This window comes from Mustela nivalis (genome assembly GCF_964662115.1).
Source record: "Mustela nivalis genome assembly, chromosome: 10".
NCBI lineage: Eukaryota > Metazoa > Chordata > Mammalia > Carnivora > Mustelidae > Mustela > Mustela nivalis.
The window spans coordinates 44,845,188-44,866,630 of NC_139029.1; the positions used below are offsets into that span (position 1 = coordinate 44,845,188).

At 44.5% G+C, this 21,443-nt stretch overlaps 1 protein-coding gene across 3 annotated transcripts in view; it reads right to left on the reverse strand.

Annotated features, from left to right (window-relative positions):
- Positions 1 to 21,443, reverse strand: part of DAB1 (DAB adaptor protein 1) — a 1,133,179-nt gene that overhangs the window by 786,028 nt on the left and 325,708 nt on the right. For all 3 annotated transcript variants that reach the window (XM_082688114.1, XM_082688113.1, XM_082688115.1), the window contains exon 3: positions 13,430 to 13,566. The gene's annotated coding sequence lies outside the window, so the exon portion shown is untranslated. The remainder of the gene's footprint in view (positions 1 to 13,429; positions 13,567 to 21,443) is intronic.

Consider the following 21,443-nt stretch of genomic DNA (forward strand, 5'->3'; position numbering starts at 1 on the left):
GACCATGTGCTCCGTAAATGAGCTAAGTGAATAAATGGACGGAGTTCCCTATGATCTGGGATTTCTGGGGAAAGGAAAAAGAACACTGGATTAGGAGACAGAACCATAGTAGTTTATACCCTATCTTTTCCCATCAAGCAAATCCCCATCCTCTCAGTCCCAATGGTCTCATCTGCAAAAAATTGATCCTCGTGAAGATGAGAATGGATACCAGCGGGCAGGAGGTACAAAATGTAAAGCAGAATCTCATGGTATAGGAACACATTGAGCACAGCACCTGCAAATGTTAAACCACTCAATAAATGGCTGACGACACCTGGAACAACTTAAAAAGCACCCATTATGTGCCATTCACGGGGATTCCATCGTGGACTGGGAAACAACTCCAGTGCCCGTGAAGGAGCAGCAGCAACACATCCCCTCTGTGTCATTATCCCCAATGGAGGGACTGGAAACCTGAGGGCCTGTGGTTGGGATCCAGCTTCTGAGGACAGTAGCAGCATATGTGGGGAATAGACAGGTTTTTGGATATGAGGGTCTTTCGATGCACCCTGTTTAGAATGTTTTCCATCTTATAACTTTATGGTGTTTTGTCTTTTGTCATTTTCTTTTTCATTGCTGGGGGACCTGTCTCCAGAAAGTTCCATCTCTCAAGTTTTCTTCTGATTTCCTGTGGCCTTAGGAAGCATATACTAACACTCAGCCGGAAATAAGAAACAAGGAAATAAGGAACAAGTTCTGAGCAGAGGGCCTGGAGTAGAATCTATCAACTCGGGTGGGTGAAATTACTGGGATCAACCCTTGTCTGGTATTCACCACCCATGGCAGTAATCCCAATCTACAGCCCACATCATGTCTTCTGCCGGTGCGGCGGCAGTCTGTGCCTTGGAGGCTCCTGATGATCCACCCCTCCTGTATGTATGTCCTCACTTCACCCCTTCATGGCCCCTGAATCTGCCCTGGCCCTGGGACTCTATCAAAACATTTAGTGGAGGGGCGCCTGGGTGGCTCAGTGGGTTAAGCCGCTGCCTTCGGCTCGGGTCATGATCTCAGGGTCCTGGGATCGAGTCCCGCATTGGGCTCTCTGCTTGGCAGGGAGCCTGCTTCCCTCTCTCTCTCTGCCTGCCTCTCCATCTACTTGTGATTTCTCTCTGTCAAATAAATAAATAAAATCTTAAAAAAAAAAAAAAAAAACATTTAGTGGAGGTGATGTTGTGTTGGTTCTGGGCCTGAGCTTTGGAAGTCAAGAGGCTTCATGAGTGTACCAATCATCTACTCACTGCATGTCTCGGAAGTTGATGTAATTACGTAAGAGCTGATAATAGTCTTCTGAGTGTCAGATGCTATTTTAAATGCTTCAGATGAATTGATTTATTTAAATCTCACATCAACTTTATGAGGCAAATGCTATTATTACAATACCCATTTTACAGGTGGGAAAATGAAAGGACAGAGAAGCTAAGTGTGTCCCCCAAATCACACAGCTACTAAGCTTAGAGTTATTTAAACCCAGGCCATCTGATTCTAAAATCCACACGTTAATCACTATTTTGAACTTCAGAAGGGTTAACAGTCTTGCCCACATTACACAATGCCAAAACTGGGATGCAAACAGGTTTGATTGACTCCAAAGTCTGACCCTTCTGGCCCCAAAACTTTAAAAGCCCATTCTGGACCTATCAGGAGCTTCAACTAAACCCAAAGACAACTTTGACAAAAGATTAAAAACATACAGATTATAGTCAGTGGTCATCTTATCAGAACTTCACAGAATCCTTCACTGGTTCCCTTTTCCGTATCCATTCGTGCGTTTGTGAGTGTGTGGTGGAAGACCATGTATGGCGAGCACTTTTAGATTCCCAGATGGAAGCTCCCCTGTTCTTTCCACCAACATCAAAGCATGGGGTAGAACCTTCATTCATCTAGTCAACAGGATTTTATCAAATCGTAAAGTGTTGTTACGCTAAGGACCGTGGCTTCAGTGGGGAGCAAAGAGCAAGCAAACCCTGGTCTCCCATCCTTACGGCAAGGGCCTGTGGATTGAATCAGGTTCTTTTGTTTCAGGGGCATGTGACCCGGGGTCAGCATTACATGTTAAGCCTCAGTTTCTTATTTGTGTGACTGGAGTTAATAATAGTATCTATATCATAATTGACATTTTAAGATTCTTACGATGGAAAAATGCAATAAAACAAATGAAATGTTTAGCAGCATGTCAGGTTCAGACGGCAGATACCTTAAAACTAACTAATAATATTAATAATGTTATTAATAAAAACTTAAGTATTATTATTCTAGAAGTATATACCAGGGAGTGTGCTAGATTCTTTGAATTCATAAGATAAGGCCCGTTCCTCCCCTTCAAGAGGTCAGCAATCCTCATCAGGAGAACAAAATGTGAACGGACAGCGAAGACTTAGAACCGCAGGCACTGTTAGGGGCCACGTTCGGTATTAGAGCGCAGAGGAAGTACAGGCAGACTCCTCGTTGTGGAGAGTGTGAAAGGGACATGGCAGGGGAAGTTCCACAGACAAGGAGTGTTGGAACCCGGCCTTGGTGTTTGGAAAAGGCTGGGGTAAGGAGAAATGTGAGAAGGGAAATGCGAAAAGGGTATTTGAGACAGAAAAAAAAGGCTGAGCTAATGCTCAGACTGGACTGTGCTTGGATGGCTTCCAGTGGGAAAACGGTTCCTGGGAGATTGGGTCTGGAGTGAATGGTTGAAGAACAGGAGGCATGAACTGGTAGGAGATGAGCCTGGGAAGATACCTGAGGTCCGATCATGGAGGGTCTTAAGGATCAGGCTGAGGAGATAAGATTTACCATGTCAACAGGCAGAAGAGAATGAGTGAAAAACATTACCTAAAATAAAAGGATCCACTGATAGATCGATGCAGAGAGACGGGAATATAGATACATGTGATACAGTTGGCAGGTAAGTATATGTAGAAAGCTATCTCTGACTATATTTCTGTCTACTGGCTCATTTTTATTTTTTAAAAAATAAGCAGCGTGCGAGTAGGATCTGCTCACTCCTTGCTCACCACGGCAGCCACAGCAGCCATCCCAGTAACACAGAAGGCCCTTCCGAAACTCTTGCTGAACGGATGAAGCGGCTACGACCACTCTACTTTGATGTCTGTCGAGTGAAAAAAGGAGCTTACACCTTGAATGTGGAGGAAGGTGGCTGCTTTCCGGAAGCAGGAGACATTTCATCTGGGCATTACAAATGAGCACAATTTAGCTTCGGCGACACAAGCCATTCCTGGTGGTGGGAACACAGGTAGAGAGGACAGTGTCACTGCCCCGTGTACAGGATGGCGAAGAGGATAATTTCTGGAGCCAGAGTTCAAGTCCGAGAGCATAACAGCTGGGGGCACCAGAGCATGTCTCTTAACTCTGTGTCTCAGCCTCTCATCTGTAAGACAGGGATAGTCGGGCACTTAATTTATGAGATTATTGTGAGAAGGTAAGGTGCTTACCACCGTGCCTGGCCTATCCAATAAACTCCACATAAATGTTTGCTTTTATTAGTAGTATTACTGCTGGACCCCGAGTGCAATCAGCAGACTGGACACTCTAGAGTCCTATCACACAGAAATTGATTCTTTCTTCGTGTATTGTATCCGAGCAGCCTCTAGGAGTGTCCGACACAAATTTCTTTGGTACAGATGAAGACCAGAGAGCTTGAGAGTCACTTCTGAAGAGATAAGTGAATGTCTAAACAACGGGGAATGGGGAAAAAAGAACATATCGTATGCCAGGATTCAGAAGGGATTGTTGCAAGATATTAATGAGCAGAGAGATCTGGAGGAACCATGTCAAAGCTTTCCTGAGAGAGAGTGAGAGCAATACCTGGGGAATGGCAAAAAGAGAGATGATAAAGGAGGAATGACAGCTCCCGGCAGGCCTGGACCAGCGGCGGGCGACACAGAATAAGCAACAAGGCCAGAGAAAAGCAGTGTGTCTTGTTAAGTTCCTCTGAGAAGCTTTAAATCAGCAGTGGCTTCTTGGCAGGGTGAGGCAGGGCTCCAACCATTACAGGTTATTCAGAAGCCACCAGAGAAAAATGGAGAAGGAAAGCCTTGAAGAATGAGCACGGTCTCCGATGTGATGTGGTTACCATAGAGACCGCTCTCAGTGGTACCCGGGAAGGGCAGTGCTTGTCCTCCGAGCAGTTAACAAGCTATTAGACCAAACATGAAGATGCCAGCAGGTGAGCAGAATGAAGCCGCTACATCACAGCTGTCTGTTTGCTAAGATCAAACATGGAAGATATCGCCATAAATCAAGCAGGCCACTGCGGCCACTGAGTCAAGTTCAGGGGAGCACAGTGAGACTTCTAACCTGTGAGTCGCAGCCCAGGGACCAAATCCCAGAGCTACATGCTCAGAAGAATGGTGCACACGTGTCCCCCACACTGGCTTGAGGATGCAAATGAAATTAAAACAAAACTGCAACCCCAAGGGCCATGAACAGTAACTAAGAAGGCAGGAAAGACTGGCTGACAGAAGTGTGGAGAGACAGGAAACAAAAAAGGATATTTCACATTGTGTTGCCCAACATTTAGTCAGAGCTGAAGATAAAGCCCGACTTTGCAGCAAGCCGGGGGATCTGCTGAGTTTAGGGCGGCAGAACCAGGATCTGAAACCAAGGCTTCCTCAAAGCAGGGGCTCTGCTTCTCCTGGGTTGCTTCTTCAGGAAAGTGTCCGGAGACCTGCCTCCTTAGCGCAGTAGGCAGCGCGTCAGTCTCATAATCTGAAGGAAAGTGTCCGGAGGAGGTGAGCCTAGGCTAACCACCACCTATATGTATGATCTCCTCTCTAAACACAGAACTATGTACCCAGATAAGCCATTCATTGCGTGCTGAGACCTGCCCTCTCCAGGGGTGCAAAGGCCTTTCCAGTGTGTCTGTTTGTACAGGTGGTACCCTAACACCCTGTTAGTGTCTACTTCTTGCCTACCTGGAGGCCTCCTTCTGCCTCCCCTCACACACCTGGGCTATATTTAAAACATCACATGTTCCTATCTTTGCATGTGCTGTTTCCTTAGCCCTTTACAATTCCTACTTCTCTCCAAATCTCAGTTTGAGGCCAACTCATTCATTCATCCATTCATTCCCTCGCTCACTCAGCAGTGTGGGATGCTTCCTCCATGCTCCCACACCCCCTGCACCTCACCTCGCAAAACCTGCCGCACTAGGTCAGAAGCAGTCATCAAAGTGCCTGTTGAGCTCATTGGATTTTAGATTTCTTGAGGGCAGATTGTGTCTTGCTCCCAGTCTAGGAGAGCATCTAGAATCGAGCAGGTAGCAGGTGCTTAATATTTATTAAAAAGTGAATAAAAGAACAAATGAATGCACTGCATTTCTCATTCTATAAGGTTGCTACATTCTGAAGGGACTTCTCCAAGCCATCAAGCCAGCCTGGGATGAAATGTTTTTGTGCACATTACTTAATAAAAAGAGCTCTGGGTCAATTGAAAAATTTAAAGTCAATATGAAATTGATCCTCATCAGCACTTTCTCCTCCAAACATATAGACACAGGGACATTTCTGAAACATATGTATTAGTGTTGCATTTTCTGCTCCAGAGACTCAGCGATCGTCGTCACCTCCAAGCCCAGCCCTCATTAATTTATGGGGCATCCAGCATAATCAGCAACAGGCTTCTGGGCAGCATAAATCAGAGACCAGCTGAGAATTTGGGGGAGTCTCTAAGCTGCACACATAGCGATTTTCTTTCATGCTCTTTTCTCTTATACGTCACTGGGCACTATTTAAATTAAGTTGGAGACCTTTAGGCTGAATTTCAAGGACATTCCAGGATCATCAAATCTGTCCACTTCAACCGCACAGGGAAAGAGAGTGTAGATGTCCACAATAACACATCCTGTAGCACCTTCTCAGAACCCCTATCTCCTCTTTGCTTGGTTTATCAGTCACTTAATAAAGATGCGCAGGGTGGTGGGAAAGGAGGAGCGAAAACAGTCAGCAGAGGGAAATAAAACTGCTCCTGCTGGAGGCCACAGGACACAGGGAGGGAACCAGACACACCAGGCATGACAGCGCATAGGCACAGTGTCTAACACGGAGATATATTCGTCACTGGAGGTGGTATTTGCGATGATACGCTGAGACAGATCAGAGACATATGTTCAGACAGAATTGGGGAAAAGATTCAGACCCTTGTGTTCAAGCAGCAGGGATGATGGTAGGGACTGCGTGTTTGTGTACACCTCTCCCCAAATTCCAGTGTTGAAATATTAATCCTCTACATGATGGTATTAGGAGGTGGGGCTTTTGAGCTATAATTGGGTCATGAGGGTGGAGTCCTTGCCAATGGGATTAGTGCCCTTCTAAGAAGGAAGGCTCTTCTAAGAAGAGTCATGAGAGCTGGCATCTTCTCTTTCCTGTCTTGGCCATGTGAGGCTACGCAGGGATGGCCACTACAAACCAGGAAGTGGGATCTCGCCAGACACTGTATTTGCCAGTACTCTGATTTGGCCTCTGGAACTGGGAAGAATAAATGTCCATTATTTAAGCCTCACAGGCTAGGATATTTTTGTTACAGCAGCCTGAGCTGACTAAGTGGAGGGAAGTCATAGCTTCGGAGGCTGACTTTCCTCCCCTTAATTCTATAGTGTTCCGCAATTGTCTGAGAACCTCTGACCCAGGATCGTCTGAAAAGAATCCATAATCCCTTTGGCTTTGAATATTTTTTCTTATTTGTCTTAGAGGATTTCATCGAGGGCATACCATCTTTCTTCTAGTTGATATGCAGGCAACATAGGGAGTGACCTTGACTCCCTGGATGCCAAGGTGAACATGCAAAGAAGACAGCATCCCCAGATTTTAGGTGAGTGGCACAGTGTGAGAGACTCCAGGTGATCCTTTCATGGTTCCCTGGGGGTAGGGATAGAGGCTGAAACAAAGCCTGGGGGTGGGGGGGGGTATGAAAAACTGCAGTGAGGGAGGGGCTTTAGCATCAAGTGCACTTCTTCGTGGTTGGTGGGAGGTGCCAGGCTGGATTGGGTCCCTCCTGTCTCCTTGGATGCTACAAAGAGCTGCTCAGTACTGACAAGGACACCACACCACAATCCCACCCTTACCTGGTTTTCTAGTTATTCAAAGACTGTGTTCCTAGGTCCACCTGCTGAAGTCCTTCACGTTTCAAGCCCTGGTCAACTATTTCAAATACATCAAATATTTGAAAATATGGTATTTAATGTCACAGCAATATTATAAATAAGGTGGTCTTATGTCCCTTTTCGAAGTGAGGTTCAGAATGGTTAAGGCATATGCCAAAAGCCACACAGTTTGCAAGCAGCAGAGCCAGCATTTGAAAACACGGCCCTGTTGCTGAACTTTTTAAAATCAGTTCCATTTTCCAGTTTTGAAAGTCAGTTACAGTTGATACTTGTGCTCTCTAGCCCCGTTGAGGAAAATGTTGTCGGTCCCCTTAATTTAAATTCACAAACCACCTGTACAGTATCTTCTGGTCTCCAGCCCACCGTGCCCCCTCTGCACTTGACATTTCTAGGACATGGCTTGCACATACTCTTCACATGTTCCCTCCTAGAATACTTGGGATAATTCTCTCCAATCTGAGTCAGTCCTGGTCCAAAGCTATTCCTCTTTGTAGTTCATTTTTTGGAAAAAATTGTTATATATTTACAGAGACTATGCGTATCATAATATCTGACTTAGAAGAACAAAATATAGAGAAATAAAATTCCTTCTAATCCTACTATACAGAGAAATCCACTCCTATCTTAATGCACTGTGTTTTATTTTTTTTAGGTATCTATGATGTGTTTGCAACAAAATTGGAATCCTACTGCACATAAAGTTCTGAAGCCCACCTTCATGTCCATAGGCCTTTAAAAACACTAAACTTTAGGGGTGCCTGGGTGGCTCACTGGGCTAAGCCTCTGCCTTCAGCTCAGGTCATGGTCTCAGGGTCCTGGGATTGAGCCCCACATCGGGCTCTCCGCTCGGCGGGGAGCCTGCTTCCCCCTCTCTCTCTGTCTACTTCTCTGCCTACTTGTGATCTCTCTCTCTGTCAAATAAATAAATAAAATACTTTAAAAAAGTAAAAACACTAAATTTTAGACTAGAAATATGTTCTATTTAATGATTACATTAGTTGAGTATGGAAAACAGGAAAACACTTTGTTAACTTCGGAAATTCAGATTTATATTTTTTCAAAATTCCAAGTACTGTGGAAGTAAACTTATTTATTCACAAATCCTTGTAATCTCTGTTTTTAGGATAAAATACTAGAAGAGGTATTCTGGGGTCAAGAGTTAGGAGGTTATTTCAGGTTCTTCCAGATAATTTATGTTAATTAGATTCTTACCAGCACTTTCCATCCTGCTCTGGAAGATCATCTGGCCTGGAAAGTTCTCCTCAAGTGCCCATGAAGAGCAGTCTTTTAGATGATCTTGCGTTTATTTGAATAGGGACTGAGTTTAAGGGAACATGTCAAGACAAGACTATGTGTTGATCTAAGCGATTTCATTTTTATCCTTGGCACAGGGCTAAGCTACATTTCTCAGCCCCCTTCCTATTACATTGGGGCCGTGTACGACTGAATTCTGGCCAGCAGAATGTGGGCGGAAGTGACATATGCCACTTCCAAAAAAATGCCCCTCAAAATCTCCCAAGTATGATTTTCCTCTCTTATCTCCTCCTGCAAAGACCTTAGAGGCCACGTGTTGAAGATGATGACAGCATACAGATGACAGAAAAATATCCGTGTCCCTGAATGACTGTGTTCAGTGCAACAATACACTTCGTGTTGCGTATGAGGTTGGGAAGGGTTGTTGGTTAAGGCAGCTAATATTGCTTATTCTAACTAATAGTGTCTGATTTACTCAAAGGTTCCCATACCGAAAAGCCTCAGCTGGTTCTTTGTGTATCCCACTGTGAATCTGCCTTTGACCAGCACGGCTGACACAGAGGCAGGAGTCCTCTGTAGCTCACAGCACCCAATCTAGCATTCGGCAAAGAAGGGGGCTTACCTGGGTACGGGTTCATGTGCATTTACAGAGTAAACAAAACCAGACAAAAGCCCCATGATTTTAACTGGCAAGAAGCTTAAGCGAGGCCCACTTTACCATCTGACATAGACCATCCACTGGCCTCTGCCCTGTACCCCCCAAATAAGCACTTTTTAGTGACCTAGATAGAGCATGTGTACCTGCCTCCGCATGAAAGAAAAGCCAGGGCTGGGGACCGCCCTTCAGAACAGAGGCTGCTGTGTGGAGGAGACGGTGCTTCCAGCACTGTTGCTTCCCTTCCGCTGACGCTAATGACAGTTTGCTAATTGTAAACCAGGGAAACATCTCCCTGACCCCCAAGAGCTCCAGAAATGGGTCTGTTACCTTTGAGGCAACGTGGGAGCAGAAAACTGTTCTTCCTTCTAAACCGTTTTATCTTGGACTTTCTCCCCATACATGCGGTGAACGCAGAGAGGTGTGTTCATAGGAGAGGGGAGTGGGAAACTGTCCATCGCCCCAACCGCAGGGCCTTTCCCTTTTGGTTGTTTGCTCGGTTGCAAAGCGGGAGCACGAGGCAGATGCGTGTGGAAGACACGGGCAGGCCGGGGGGGGTTAATTACACGCGCGTGCAGTGCAGGGGATGGCAGGCTGAGGATGCAGTTACACAACTAATTATATTGAAACAACAAACTGCAGCTTCCTTGAAGGGCCTCCGCCCATGGGGCCACCGTGTTGTCATGTTGCCACAGGACCTTGCCTTTCTTCCGTGTTGGTATCACTTGTGGAATTAACTTCCATGAGCCTCCTTTCTTCTGCCCTCAGGATGTCATCAAATCACCATCCCACTGCAGCCTTCCCTGGGGCCCTAGGACCCCTTCCCTGGCTGACTGAATCCCTCTTTCCTCTGTGTTACCCCGGGCATGGGGCTTCTATGCCATTACTCTCTATGTCAGGGCCTCAGTTGTTCAATCTGGAAAGCCAGACCAATGGGCCTCTATGGGTCTTCTCCAGCTTCAAAACTCTATTTTTTTTTAATTCTTAAGAATAATCTAACGGTTTCAAAATAATATAGTATTGGGCAGATTGAGGCTTTGGCACCGGAAGAGGCATTTGAACAGGACTCAGCAGCTTCTAGCTGAGTGCCCTGGGCAGGAGGACTTGGCCTGTCTTTGGGCCATCTGTAAAATGGTGTAGGGATGATATTACTTCGCAAGACTGGAGAGTCATGTGAAAGTATTTATAAATAAGTAATGAAATACAGTGTTTGTACCAGTCATATTAATAAAAAGCTAAGTGAGTCCCTCTCTACTCTAAGGGACACTCTACCAGTGCTGGATTAAACATCGTAAAACCTAGATCTCAGGTTCTCAGAATCATGTCAACAATCTCCACTGCCTCTCTACCTGTAGGGGAGAAAGAGCTCTCATTAACAATCCCCACGAATCTTCGAACTAACAGTCCCAACGGCTCTGGCAATCCTGTGCTGGACACCTACCCTGTGTTAAACACGTGCCTGGGGTTTGCCACTAAAATAAAATGAATGAATTAGACAGGCTTATGGTCAAGTCTCTGATGTGCAAGTGAGTATTTATGTGATCTTGAGAAATTTGCTTCACTTTCTGAATCTTGGCTTCCCAGTCTATAAATCATTTGTATTAGGGCCTACTATAAAAATTTCTTATGAAGGGGTGCCTGGGTGGTTCAGCCGGTTGAGCATTGGGCTCTTGGTTTCAGCTCAGGTCATGATCCCTGGGTGATGGGATGGAGCCCTGTATTGGGGGGTCCAGGCTCAGCTGGGGGTCTGCTTGAGCTTCTCTTCCTGTGCCCCTCTTCAGCTCATGCCCGCTCTTTCTCAAATAAATAAAACTTTTTTAAAATTGTGAAAATTAAAATGTGGCAACCGCCTTAAATCTTGCAGACCCAATCCTTGACACAAAGTAGCTGCTCAACAAAAACCATTTCTCCTACTTTCCTTTCCCTTTGAGCACCAAGATTCTAGAATTCCACAGTATAAAACATTCATACTAATAGGATGTGTGGTAGGTGATGGGTGTCCTCTAGGGGAGTGACGTCACAGGAAGATCCCAGCAGAATCTCTATTCCAGCATCACAGTTGGGCCCCGTGCATGAGCCTTTCACCCACAGTGTTCCCCACCATGAAATTTTACATGAGCATTTAATTTTTTTAATAAAAAGGTTATTCTCCATGATGCATGTGATAAATATGCTGGCTTTAAACCTTCTAGAAATATTAAAGGTTTTACAGCTCAATGTTTGACAGACCTGATTAATCCCTTCCACACAGAAATATTCAGGAGGGGAGCTATAGTTGGGTTTTTTAAAGCTCCAAGAGTGTTCTTTGATAAAGGTAAAGGAAAGGTAAAGAGCTTTGAAAAACAGAGCGAGATCCTCGAGCCACGCAGAACAAGCAAAGAATGCGAAGACCCAGAAGGCTGCATGGTGTGGTGGGAGGCCGGGAGCTGGGTTGTGGGGGGTGGGGGTGGGCCACGAGGCAGGGAGAAGAGTGCTTTAAAATCTCGTTAGAGCATTTGTCAAATGAAAGGCCAATCCAGTCCGACCACAGGACATTAGTCTCAGAGTTCTCTTTTCTGCTGGGTTCTAACACACACACACACACACACACACACACACACACACACATCCGTTGTGTCTGGGGCAGGGAGGTAGTGGGGTGGGACACTTCAAGGGCAGAACAAACTTCAGAAAGGGATCAAGTGGAATGTACCATCCCCTCGTCACAAGTCCTGGACTCTTCAGTAGCCTCCGGCTAGCTCTTTTGGTCACCAGGGCTATTTCCTGCACTGCCCTCTCCTATCCCCACCTGGATTTTGAGCTTCTCTAAAGAACAGGAAATATTTTGGTCTTTGGTTTTGGGTGACTTTTTCCCCTTAGCACTCACCCTAGCTTTTGTATATAATAGGTATCTAGTAAGCATTTGTTAAATGGATACAGTTGGTGTTTAATAAATCCTCCATGAAATGGCCTAATGACATGAGTGGTATAAAAGCCCTACTTAAGAACACTGTTTCAAAAATTACGAACAGGCTTCACCTCCTTCTGGTTCTCATTCTACAACAGAAAATTGAGTTTAGGGGTGAAACCACTGAGACTTCCAAATAACACCTCATTCCACAAATCCTTAATGGGCACCATTCCATGCTACGTGAGTCGGGACACGGTAGCCACGTTGCTGGTAAAGGAGACTTGTCATCATTGTGGGAGGTGCCATGATTGAAGCATGTATAGAAAAGTGTGCAGCACAAAGGAAGGTACACCAAACCCAGCTTTTTTGTTCATGGCGGCAGAGGAAGAGGGGTGCGATTTAAAAAAAAAAAAAAAAAAAGCTTTGAGGATGAGTAATAGACTCTAAGCTGAATGCTGAAGGATAGTGCCAAGGGAGACTGGGCACGCGTACTTCCCCCGTATCATACATACAGTCGTGACCTATGACCTTCCATTTAAACTCCAGATGGAACGGCTTGCTCTGCGAATCAACCTCCCACACAAAAATCTCAAAGTGTCCACCCACTCTGCTTGGTAGTTTTCTTTCACACCCAAGTCAACGTCCAACCCCAACCCCTACTGTTTTTATGAGAGCATTTTCCCAACACACGACGCCAACATATTTGCCACAAGATATTATGGGGGCAAAAGTGTAATTCAATTATGTGACTTAATCAATTCAAATGGTTAATGTACAAGGATCTCAGGATGCTATCCAGCTTTCAACTGAGGGCGAATAATTGTTCCATAATTTCTTAATTCTCCCACAAGACAGTTTAAATTAAAGGATGTCAATTTGCAAAGCCAGACTGCATTGTATTCTTAAATTGGGCCTGAAATAGCCACAAGATGAGGGTAATAAGGCAGAGAGAGCAGCGCCCAGAGTGCCTGGTGCTGTGCAAAATTGTTTAATACGGTCAGACCCTTTAATCTTCATATCTACTGATGCAGAAAGCAGCATATTTCTGTCACTTATGATAAGAAACATTACTTTTTAAATTCCTTGGTGAGGCCTGCAGATCTTAGGCAGCCAAGATAGCAGGAATCTCTATTTCTGTGTCTGTGAACATTTCTTTTTTCCCTTAAATTGGTTTTATTCTAATCCATTTAGTCTCCATTCTGAGTCAGAGACAAGTAGCCCTGAATGGAACCACACGGGAGGAGAACAAAGGCATGTGCCGCTCTGTTCCCAGATTCTACTGGCAATACCTCCTTGGACAAGTCCGTGAGTAAACGAGTAACGAATGTGCGAGTGTGAACTGCGGGCAGGCAGCTGGTTTCAGAAAGGGGGAGACTTGGAACAGCACTTGAGAGAAACAAAAACACGCTCCCGAGAAGAGGATGCCGTGGGAGGAGGAGATGATGTGAAGTATTCTCATCAAAGAATCCAGCATTGTACTCACATGTGTCCGAGAAAGTGGTTTGGTCAACTGGCTGGGGGTGACGCCGAGAGAAAAAAGGCTCCGGGGTCTGGACTGAAGAAACAAGACTGCCAGGGCCACGAGTCAGGAATCGTCATCGAGAAAAGCCGAGGACATAGCTGCAGGGCAAGAAGTCTCGGTCACTTTGAAAGCAAACCAAGGAAGGAGAAAGGGAGATGCAATACAAAGTGAGTCTTCACACTCACACGGAGACCCCAAGGAACCGAGCCGATCAACAAAATAGAATTTTCAGTGTCTCTGTGCCTAACATTGCGCTAGACTACGTGGAAGGTACAAAGAATAACATTCATCAGTCTGTACTTTAAAAAGCTGGACAGGGTTATCCATACACAGGCTAAAATTCAAAAGGTACACAGGGCATGAATCTATCTGTAGGACAAATACCAAGAATGGAATTATTGGGTAAAGAAAACATTTTTAATTTTGATCGATATTGCCAAATTACCATCCAGGAAGGCTGTAGAATTTTACAGTCTCTTTAGCAGTTTATGAAGAAACACCTTTCCCTTGCCCTCACCAACAGAGCCTGTCTTGGTTCTTTATTTAAAGAGACGTGAGATATAAGGCCTAATAATGACAATAATGATGCTAATATTAACGAATGAGCATAGCACTTTAAGTAGTTTTTAGTCTTTATATGTATTAATCCATTACTCCTAGCAGCAACCCACTTATTATTGCCACTAAACATAGACGGAAACAAAAACACAGAGAACTCAAGAAACTTGTTGGTGACCACAGTTATGCAGAGCGGAGCCCTAACTCTTGACCATTAGCTCTTATTCCAGAGGTGGGATATAACCTAGGGTATGTATTATATCAGGAACATGCAAATAGGAAACCTGAGGGTGCATATGGACATGGAGACTCAGAGACGCCAGTTTTTTTTTTGTCTTAATGGAGTTAGCCGTGGGCTATAACTGGGAAAATGTTGGGCTTTAAGTGTTGGTCTGCAAACCTCTACAAAGAACAGGTTGACTTTTTCTTACTTTTTTTCCCTAGCACTCTCACTAGAAAAACATCATTCCATAAATATTCATCATGTATTAGAAAAGGTCAAAGCTGCAAAATCTAAAGGTCCAAAAAGCATGGTACTTTAAGTAACACAGACTTGGGTTCTAGTCCAAGTTATGACACTGGTTAGCTAGATACCCTTATACAAGATATAGGACTTCTCTGAACCTCAATTTTCTTCAAATGGAAAAAAATGAGTCTATGACCCTAGAAAAATGTTTATGGTGACTAAATAATACAAACAAACAAACAAAAAAACCTAATGCCAAACACTCAACAAATATCATTATTTGTAGATAACTTGTACCTATCTGTTAAATCTTACTTTCCCTGCTTCTCTTTGCAGGCCTTCTGGTTTCATCAAATTAGTTTACTTGTCTCAAATATGATGGAATTTTCCAGTCTGCTTGCATTTCTGTGTTCTATTCTCTCTTGCTAAAATACTCACCTTGTCCCCAGGTCCTACCTGTACGAATTCTACCATTAAGCCAGACAGATCTATATCAAATGCCATCAACTCCACAAAGTGTTTCTTGACCAATGTCTTCTGCAGTACACTATCCCTAAGGGGGTTGAATTTCTAAGTATCTTGGGATTCCCAAGTATTATTGGGAATTACGTCTAAGACACTAATCATCATAATACCAACAGTTAACAAATGCTTTAGTATGTACCAGACACTGTTCTAAGCATTTCATGTATTTCATATCTCACTTAATCCTCTTCACATGCGATACGGACCATGACCATCCCCACTTAGACACAGTCCTGAATGCCAGTCATTATTAGCACGTCTGGTCTACACAGAAGGACTGAGGTCTCTAAAGGGCAAAGAGGTGACAAGCATAATATTTGAACTTGTTGGCTTTGGGGGGAAAACACCTGTGTTCCAGGCTTGGTCCTGATGGAGTTACCAATTCTCTCCAAATTGTAATTTCTAAAAGGGGATGGGGATAATACCAACTTCAAGGCTTACTTTAGTTTGCAGATCTAACCATTTGGAACAGTGCGTGGCAAAAGGTGAGCACCTGAATGCCAGCTTCTATTATTCTCATTTAAATAGCCTATAGTAGGTTCCAAAGGCTTGCTTCCCCACTTTGCATTCACTACTCCCTCTGCTTGTACTGCCTTTTCCCATCCACACTCACTATTCACCGTCAACTTGAAGAACTCAAGGCCTAGCCCTGCAGGAACCAGGACTAGAATCTCCTGTTCTGCAAAGTCTTCCTGAAAGGCCCCCTGTCCAGGGAAAGCCCCCTCCTTCACACCTTCTATTACCTTAGACCCAATTCGCTTATACCCCTCATCTTAAGGCCTGGAGACTCGTGCTGAGAACTAGGAGGTCTAGGAAGATGGGGACTTTATCTTAATTATTTTTAATCCCTACCACTTAGCACACTATTTACATAAGCAGGGTAAACTCTCAGTGCCCATTAAATGATTTAAAAGATGAATTAAAAATAAATACCTGCATGGTAAGAGGAAAAGTTACCAATTCTTAACTCACTACTACATAATTCACTGGAAAGTCATTCAATATCCCAATCAATGCATAAAAAAGAAACTCGACTAAAACTAAATGTTTTATAAAAATAGATGAGAGGGTTCTGTAAGGAACCCACTGCATTCCTATCAGCCGCATATTCACTCAGCACACTGCCAGGCTATTGATGTTTTAGTGACAGACACTGCAAAATGATAGACTCACCAGCAATTCATGAACTGAAGACATTAACACACACGCTGTTAGGCTGCTCAGATATAAACAGAATATTATGGGAGGAAAATAATAATTAACTTGTAAGGAGAGGGGCAAATAAACATTCTGTTAAAGGGGGGAAAAAAAAACCCCAACTGAATATAATCTCCTTCCATTACATTATGAGCATTAAAATTAATGGTGTTCGTTTTTCTGTGGTTTGGGTAGCCATTGTATTTAAAAAGCTGAAGTTAACTTCACAGGGGAAAAAATAAAAAATAAATTAGATGCGGCGATGTCTCAGGAAACTTCATTTTCTGAGTGAATAGCCAAGTGGATGCACATCGCCAGCATGTCTGACAACCAGTTTTCCATACTGGTGTGTTCTAAATGGGAAAGGAAACCAACTCTTAATTTAAATTATATTGCAAATCACTTCTTGCCTGCTGAATGGCATTCAGCTGCAGTAGGTGGCTTTCACATAGGGCCTCAAATGCAACATTGGCTGATTAATGCTAATTCGAAATGTTTGGTTGGAGGGGGATGGGCACTCAATCTCGGTGGTGCATAGGAGGTGAGGCAATTCTATGGTGGGTGACTGACTCAAAGGCCAACGGCATATTTGCCATCAGATAAAAATGTACATTCACAAACATACCAAGACAAGTCAATTATTCTCTGATTCACTATTCCCTGGGTCCCTTTGTGTAAAGAAAACTATTTATACTCCCCATCAGATGGATACACAGAATCAGAGTAAACAAGCCCCCGATTCCACTATTCTATATTATATTTCCCACGGTACCTTCCATTGTGGAAGTCATTAGTTTTGGTCTTTTTGTTCTCGATTTATCAAAACAGACATTTTGCCAGTGAGCTCAGTTTTGCTCCCAGATGCAAAACAGCAGACAGAATTTCTGACCAACTGAAAAAAAGAAACAAAACATGCTTTGTAATCTTCTGGTGAGGGTGACTGGGAATTTGTTCTTCTCTACCTCAATGACTAATACATAAACTCTAAAACTGGAGCTCAAGAGTTTAGGATTCTTTCCCCCTTCCCCAGATTAAAAGTTCAAAGAGACAAACCAACCCCTCTTGTCTTTTGCATTACTCCCAATACAATGCACTCAAATCAGATCATCCAAAATGCAGAAATTGATCAGAACCAACACCTGAGAAAACAACAACAAATTAACATAAGCCATCATCATATTTCACTTGTCAAATCAACAACTCTGTAAAAAGAAAAGAATACTTAGTGTGCAAGGCTTCCAGGGATAGATTCTCCTACACAGGGAGACCCCTGTGCCTGGGCACCCATCACAGGACAGCATGCTTCCTGCTTGCACAATGTTCTCACTGATGAGGAGTTTGTGCTATAGAGATGGGAGCGTTTTTGTTTTTGTTTTAACATGTTATTCATGTATTTGAGGGGGAGGGAGGGAGAAAGAAAGCAAGAGTAAGGGCAGGGGAGAGAAGGGCAGAGGGAGAGGGAGAAGCAGACTCCCTGCTGAGCGGGGAGCCAGAAGCAGGGCTCCATCCCAAGACCCTGAGATCATGACCTGAGCTGAGGGCAGAGGTTTAACTGACTGAGCCACCCAGGCACTCCTAGAGATGGGAGATTTGCTCAGATGGTCTGGCGTGGGATCCTGGCTCTAGCACTGTGGCTGGATTACCCCAGGTGCGTTCCCTTCCTTTTATGGCCCTGAGGTTTCGAGCTGTGGCATGATCATGAGGATTTGAGATAAACTACCTTGCAGTATAGGTAGTGGCTGACATAAAGTAGACACTCCATAAATGAGGGCTATGATTATAAGCACTTGAGGTATCAGTATCAGTACATCTAATGGACTAATTTATATATGCGTCAATAGCCGGTATGCCATAAGATCATGTTTTCGGTTGTGTGTAAGTCAATGTATTTCTATAGCTGAAAGCTAATTTCCACATTTGGTCTCTGACCTTTAAAATTACTGAATGTGCTGCTCTCAAGTGACAGAATCTTTTCTGTACTTGACACTGATTTGCAAAATTAGATGTCCGGAGGGCTAAAACATAATTTTCATGAACAAGACAACAGTGTAACAAGCCTGGGACTATCTCATTAAATCTGACCACAGCAAAGTCTTGGTGACCATCAAGGGACTAGCCCTCTGCTGCCACAGGACCTTCAGGCAGGGGAACCTTGAACAGCCTTCCCTGAGAAGGTTCCAAAGCCCCGGTGAGTACATGACGCACTCTGTGCCCAGAATATAGAAGGGGTTCTCAAACTGCATATTAGAGTCACGTGGGGAAGACTGACAACTTCCTTAAGTTCAGGTACCACCCAATTCCGTGAGTCACAGTCTCTGGGGGTGGAGCCCTTCACAACGGAAAACTGGTGTAAGCTCTCCAGGGCATTGCCATGTGTACCATGCGTGGGGAAACAAACAAACAAAAACAGAGAAATACTCTGATTGGTTCATGGTCTTTGAAAGTGGTGATCGTTCTTTTCATAAGAAGATGGAAAAGTGTAGAAGCAACAAGAAAAACAGAACCCAAGAAAGAAGAGATGAAGAGAGAAGAAGGGGATGATCTTTAGGCGGGGGGCACAGGGGTAAATGGGAATTAAAGCAGGGGTGGTGCTGCCCCAAGGACCTTCCAGACTGCAGGTCGGCTGTCTCGGGGAGAGCTGCCATGGATACACACCATCTCTCCAGCTTTTGCAAGGGTAATACCTCTCCTGGGGGAAGGAGGAAACAGAAGGTAAGGGGAGATGGGAAGGGGGTGTGTGGATAAACTGAGGAAAGAAAGCCAATTCTATTGCCAGGTGTATAGCCCTAGCTCTTGACCTCTGACGGCCCAACCTCATTTGTACCTCTATGCCTTTTCGTGTTCTGTTCCTTCCATCCCAGATGCTCCTTTCTCCTTCTCCACCATGCCAAGGCCATCAAAGATCACCACCTATGTGAAGCCTTCCCTGATTTCCTCTGGCACAATTAACTGCTTGCCTAGCCAAAGAGCACTTCTCTCAGAACACTTTGCATATTCCCCTTGGTTTATATTAGTGGGTGGTTTATGCATAGGCCCTACATGCTCAGTTCTAGGTGTTTTCTGTGCCTCATCTTTGGTTTCTACAACAGTGCCTGGCACACAGTATGAATTCAGGAATTTTTTTTTTTTTTCTCCAAAGGAGCCTGCAGCTCTGTAGTAAACCTATTGCTATCGTCTGCACAGCATCTTTGTTACAGCTGGCCCATCCTATAGGATCCTGGAGGAACTGTCAATCACAATGACTTATCCATCCACTGGCCTTAGCGGTCGGCCGGTGACCCAGGCAGGATAATTAGGAGTCTTGCCACAAGAACTGATATATGGAGACTGAGGAAGAGAGCCTCTGTTCCAAGACCTATAAGGCTCTCACCTGAGACTGCCAAAATTATCTTGTTAGCCACAAGCAGAGAGCTCCCTTTGGCGGGAGTGGATACTGCTACATTTTGACACATTGAGCAACAGCGAGTGGTATAATCCATAGAGAGAGAGAGAGAGAGAACGGACCCTGATGAAGTCACTGAGCACCTAGATGCAACCATGTCTGGAATCCGACCATCACTTCCAGACTTCCCAGTGACATGGGCTGCGAAAGTCATAATTTTTCTCATATTCGTGCTGGATTTCTGTCTCTTGCAGTGGAAGTTGTCTGCACCAACTCAGTCATATCCTAACAATGATACCAATGACAAAGCTCCCAGTCATAAAAAATTACATTTAATTCTTCTCTTTATGAAATCAGTAGAGGATAAATTCATTTTAAAACAAAGGCTTTCCAACAGTTCTACAGGGTGCAAGATATCTGTGGTAGACTCTAAGGGAACAAATTATGGGTAAATTGAAAGGCAAGTGCCAGGGACTTGGCCTGCTCCTTCCTTTTTTAGTTGAAGTAACTATTCTGTTTTATATGTTGGGATTCCACATTACTACTTCAAAAACAAAAACAAACAAACAAACAAAAAAACCCCTCTCACTGCTAAAAACAAAAGAAAACAAAAAAAAAATTGTGAAAAGTAATGCATTAAAGTATGTCCTCAAAGACAGTCGATTTTAGAAGTTTCTGCACATCACACATTAGCCCTCAGCTACCTGAAAACTTTCCTTGCTTGGAATGACTCATGCTATAAGGAATCTGAGGAAATCAAGTTTTGCTGTAATTGAACAGACGGCTGGAAACATTGGACTAAGATGGAAAAATACGACCACCATTCCTGAGGTCCACCAGGACATTTTGTCTCTAAACCCTTGTGCGCAGGAAACAATCCCAAATGCTCAAAAAGTGTGCTGCAAGAAATCCCTATGTGGATAACAAGAGAAGGTTCAGCATTCTGTCTTTTTTGGGAAACAACCAGACAGAAACCCTTAAAAAGGGTTCTGAACAAAAACTTCCGCAGAGGAGATCTGTAAACCCAGTCTTTAAACTCATGCTGGCCTCGTCTGCTTTCCTCGTTGCCGAGGTGTCGTCCTGCTCAGCCGGATGCATTTTGTCTGATCATTCTTAGACTCATTCCCTCCTCTCTGCCTTCACTGTCTCTGACTGACTCTCTCCTTTTCTTTCAGAAACCCCTCCCTGGCCTCCACCTGCACTGGCTCCCCCAACCTCGAGCCCGGCCACGGCCTCCACGTAGAGCGCCCACACACGGAACACCATCCCTGCTGCGCACCTACCTAGGGCCGGGGTTGTGTCCTGCTAGGGGGTGGGGGTCGGGGGGGCATGCTTTTGCACAGCTCCTCTCCTCTCCTGCCGCTTCCTGTTGTCCTGTTGCAAACACACAGCCCCACAACTCAAACCTGCAAGGGGCTCTCTCCTGACCTCAGTGCCTTTGCCAAGGATGTGCAGCTGGGATTCTCAATCACTATTCAACGTTTCTCCATTTTTTTGAAGTTAGCTTTAAAAAATTACCTGGACCTCTTCTTAAAATGCAGGTTCCCATTCAGCTGATCTGGGGTGAGGCCTGAGGTGTTTCATTCCCAACAAGCCCCCAGAGGATGGTGACGCTGCCGGGAACGGACTATGTTTTGAGTAGCAAGATCGGCTGCCACCTAGGCTGGAAACATGGCCTTAATAACCTCTGCTCGCCCTCGCTCACCTGCCCTCAAGAATTAGGAACAGCTGAAAGCCCCTGCTTGCAATAGGATGATGACAATGATAGCAGTTAATACTGCGTGCCCACAACGAACCCTGCGCTACTCCAAGCGCTCCTGCTTTAGAACACATTCGCTCAGCACAAG